Source organism: Rutidosis leptorrhynchoides, chromosome 4, assembly GCF_046630445.1.
Source record: "Rutidosis leptorrhynchoides isolate AG116_Rl617_1_P2 chromosome 4, CSIRO_AGI_Rlap_v1, whole genome shotgun sequence".
In the NCBI taxonomy this organism is placed as follows: Eukaryota; Viridiplantae; Streptophyta; class Magnoliopsida; order Asterales; family Asteraceae; genus Rutidosis; species Rutidosis leptorrhynchoides.
In genome coordinates this window covers 602,099,741-602,105,190 of record NC_092336.1, presented here as the reverse complement: position 1 = coordinate 602,105,190, position 5,450 = coordinate 602,099,741, and positions in this window count along the sequence as shown.

Below are 5,450 nucleotides of genomic sequence, written 5' to 3'. Positions count from 1 at the left end.
CAAAAATGCATACAATTACATCCCCGTTCAGTTTCATCAACAATTCTACTCGTATGCACCCGTATTCGTACTCGTACAATACACAGCTTTTAGATGTATGTACTATTAGTGTATACACTCCAATGATCAGCTCTTAGCAGCCCATGTGAGTCACCTAACACATGTGGGAACCATCATTTGGCAACTAGCATGAAATATCTCATAAAATTACAAAAATATGAGTAATCATTCATGACTTATTTACATGAAAACAAAATTACATATCCTTTATATCTAATCCATACACCAACGACCAAAAACACCTACAAACACTTTCATTCTTCAATTTTATTCATCTAATTGATCTCTCTCAAGTTCTATCTTCAACTTCTAAGTGTTCTTCATAAATTCCAAAAGTTCTAGTTTCATAAAATCAAAAATACTTCCAAGATTGCAAGTTTACTTTCAAGTTTTTTAAATCCATTCCAAGTAATCATCCAAGATCAAGAAACCTTTGTTACTTACAGTAGGTTATCTTTCTAATACAAGGTAATAATCATATTCAAACTTTAATTCAATTTCTATAACTATAACAATCTTATTTCAAGTGGAAATCTTACTTGAAATTGTTTTCGTGTCATGATTCTGCTTCAAGAACTTTCAAGCCATCCAAGAATCCTTTGAAGCAAGATCCATTTTTCTCATTTCCAGTAGGTTTATCCAAGGAACTTGAGGTAGTAATGATGTTCATAACATCATTCGATTCATACATATAAAGCTATCTTATTTGAAGGTTTAAACTTGTAATCACTGGAACATAGTTTAGTTAATTCTAAACTTGTTCGCAAATAAAAGTTAATCCTTCTAACTTGACTTTTAAAATCAACTAAACACATGTTCTGTATCTATATGATATGATAACTTAATGATTTAAAACCTGGAAACACGAAAAACACTGTAAAACCGAATTTACGCCGTCGTAGTAACACCGCGGGCTGTTTTGGGTTAGTTAATTAAAAACTATGATAAACTTTGATTTAAAAGTTGTTCTTCTGGGAAAATGATTTTTCTTATGAACATGAAACTATATCCAAAAATCATGGTTAAACTCAAAGTGTAAGTATATTTTCTAAAATGGTCATCTAGACGTCGTTCTTTCGACTGAAATGACTACCTTTACAAAAATAACTTGTAACTTATATTTCCGACTATAAACCTATACTTTTTCTGTTTAGATTCATAAAATAGAGTTCAATATGAAACCATAGCAATTTGATTCACTCAAAACGGATTTAAAATGAAGAAGTTATGGGTAAAACAAGATTGGATAATTTTTCTCATTTTAGCTACGTGAAAATTGGTAACAAATCTATTCCAACCATAACTTAATCAACTTGTATTGTATATTATGTAATCTTGAGATACCATAGACACGTATACAATGTTTCGACCTATCATGTCGACACATCTATATATATTTCGGAACAACCATAGACACTCTATATGTGAATGTTGGAGTTAGCTATACAGGGTTTAGGTTGATTCCAAAATATATATAGTTTGAGTTGTGATCAATACTGAGATACGTATACACTGGGTCGTGGATTGATTCAAGATAATATTTATCGATTTATTTCTGTACATCTAACTGTGGACAACTAGTTGTAGGTTACTAACGAGGACAGCTGACTTAATAAACTTAAAACATCAAAATATATTAAAAGTGTTGTATATATATTTTGAACATACTTTGATATATATGTACATATTTGTTATAGGTTCGTGAATTGACCAGTGGCCAAGTCTTACTTCCCGACGAAGTAAAAATTTGTGAAAGTGAGTTATAGTCCCACTTTTAAAATCTAATATTTTTGGGATGAGAATACATGCAGGTTTTATAAATGATTTACAAAATAGACACAAGTACGTGAAACTACATTCTATGGTTGAATTATCGAAATCGAATATGCCCCTTTTTATTAAGTCTGGTAATCTAAGAATTGAGGAACAGACACCCTAATTGACACGAATCCTAAAGATAGATCTATTGGGCCTAACAAACCCCATCCAAAGTACCGGATGCTTTAGTACTTCGAAATTTATATCATATCCGAAGGGTGTCCCGGAATGATGGGGATATTCTTATATATGCATCTTGTTAATGTCGGTTACCAGGTGTTCACCATATGAATGATTTTTATCTCTATGTATGGGATGTGTATTGAAATATGAAATCTTGTGGTCTATTGTTACGATTTGATATATATAGGTTAAACCTATAACTCACCAACATTTTTGTTGACGTTTAAAGCATGTTTATTCTCAGGTGAATACTAAGAGCTTCCGCTGTTGCATACTAAAATAAGGACAAGATTTGGAGTCCATGTTTGTATGATATTGTGTAAAAACTGCATTCAAGAAACTGATTTCGATGTAACATATTTGTATTGTAAACCATTATGTAATGGTCGTGTGTAAACATGATATTTTAGATTATCATTATTCGATAATCTACGTAAAGTTTTTAAACCTTTATTTATGAAATGAAGGTTATGGTTTGTTTTAAAAATGAATGCAGTCTTTGAAAAACGTCTCATATAGAGGTCAAAACCTCGCAACGAAATCAATTAATATGGAACGTTTTTAATCAATAAGAACGGGACATTTCATCTGGAACGGTGGAACGGTAGTAACAGGTGGATTACGATACTAGTCCTTAGGGTTAGACGAGTGGGAAAAGGGTTCAGAAAAATATCTGAACTAGGAAAGATAAGTTTTTCTAAGTCGGTACGGATAGCAGACGGGTAGCAAGAGCGTAATCAGGCATAATAACTACAGCAGCCTAGAGCGTCTACAGCAGTACATAGCATGGCGATAATAGCAGTATCAACAGAAGTATCATGCAAAAATCAGATAGTAGCATGCGGTAGCGAGAATAAACAGCAGCATACAGTAAGTTCACATACCAGTGAAAGTAGGCAGTAGCATGCAACAAGTTCATATAGCAGTAAAAATAAGAGTAGCATGCAGTAGTAGTAAGCAGTAACATGCAGTAATATAATACAGTAGCATGCAGCAGTTCCGCAGAAATAGGTAAACAAGCAAGTTGTAGATTAGTCCTATTAGCGAATCCTACTCGACTCGGTCAAGACTCACTAATGCAACCTAATTCGCTACAACCAATGCTCTGATACCAAATGTGACGCCCCGTACAAAACCATCGTGTACGGATCATCAACAACAGGATCATTACAAGGTCAAACACTATATGCTGTTTGAAAACCAGTTTTGCATTCATAAAAAGATAGCGTTTACAAAAGATAACGTGACACAAAGGTCGTTACAAAGTCATTATTTGAAAATAACATAAACTACGAATGCAAAAGAAAAATTCCATGATTGAGACATCTCTAAGTAATGCAGTGGAATTCTAGCACAGCAGGTCCTTAACAGCAAGTTTAAACACCAAGACAGCAAGTCTAAACAGCGGAAGCAACAAACCTCTAAACACCTGAGAAAACATGCTTAAAAACGTCAACAATAATGTTGGTGAGCTATAGTTTGTTTGTAATCAGTAATGTAATGTAGGCCACGAGATTTAAGGTGCTTCAACCAGCAGTTTAAATCAGTAATTCAAATCAGTATGATAAAGTATATGTTTAACCGTGGGCACTTGGTAGCTAACTTAAACCTTTATAACCCCCTAAAAGTACACTTAGCGAGTGCGTATGTTTACGAAGTATTAAACACCCGTTAAATACTAGCGCGACTAGCCCGAGTGGGGATGTCAAACCCTATGGATCCATATCTAAGATTCGCGTTCACCGGTTCAAAAACCAATGACTAAACGTTACCGAGCTAAGGGGAAAGTTTATGTCGTTGTATAACCCACACATATATAAAGTTTAAGTACTCGTGCCTAGTATGTAAAACGTAAAAAGCGCATGTATTCTCAGTCCCAAAATAGTTAAAGTAAAAAGGGATGCTATAACTCACAGTGATAAGAGCGGTAAAGTCGATAATGAAAGTATGCAAGTAGTAAGTCGGTCCGAAAGGTCGTCAATGAAATGTCCCGTTCATATTGATTATAAACGTTCCATATTAATTGATTTCGTTGCGAGGTTTTGACCTCTATATGAGACGTTTTTCAAAGACTGCATTCATTTTTAAAACAACCATAACCTTTATTTTATCAATAAAGGTTTTAAAAAAAATATTACGTAGATTATCAAATAATGATAATCTAAAATATACTGTTTATACACGACCATTACATAATGGTTTACAATAGAAATATATTACATCGACATATGTTTCTTGAATGCAGTTTTTAAACAATATCATACAAACATAGACTCCAATTCCTGTCCTTATTTTAGTATGCAACAGCGAAAGCTCTTAGTATTCACCTGAGAATAAACATGCTTTAAACATCAACAAAAATGTTGGTGAGTTATAGGTTTAACCTATATATATCAAATCGTAACAATAGACCACAAGATTTCATATTTCAATACACATCCCATACATAGAGATAAAAATCATTCATATGGTGAACACCTGGTAACCGACATTAACAAGATGCATATATGAGAATATCCCCATCATTCCGGGACACCCTTCGGATATGATATAAATTTCGAAGTACTAAAGCATCCGGTACTTTGGATGGGGTTTGTTAGGCCCAATAGATCTATCTTTAGGATTCGCATCAATTAGGGTGTCTGTTCCCTAATTCTTAGATTACCAGACTTAATAAAAAGGGGCATATTTGATTTCGATAATTCAACCATAGAATGTAGTTTCACATACTTGTGTCTATTTTGTAAATCATTTATAAAACCTGCATGTATTCTCATCCCAAAAATATTAGATTTTAAAAGTGGGACTATAACTCACTTTCACAGATATTTCCTTCCTCGGAAATAAGACTTGGCCACGGATCAATTCACGAACCTATACAAATATGTACATATATATCAAAGTATGATCAAAATATAATTACAACCATTTTTATTATGTTTTAAAGATTTGAGTGTATTAAGTCAGCTGTCCTCGTTAGTAACCTACAACTAGTTGTCCACAGTTAGATGTACAGAAATAAATCGATATATATTATCTTGAATCAATCCATGACCCAGTGTATACACGTCTCAAGATAGATCACAACTCAAAGTATATATATTTTTGGAATCAACCTCAACCCTGTATAGCTAACTCCAACATTACTGCATATAGAGTGTCTATGGTTGTTCCAAATAATATATATACATGGGTCGATATGATATGTCAAAATATTTTCATACGTGTCTATGGTATCCCAAGATTACATAATATATTAGAATACATGTATAATACAATATAAGTTTGCTAGGATATTATTTGTATAGATTTGTTAAACATTTCCCGTAGCTAAAATAATCAAAAAATATCCAATCTTGTTTTACCCATAACTTCTTCATTTTAAATCC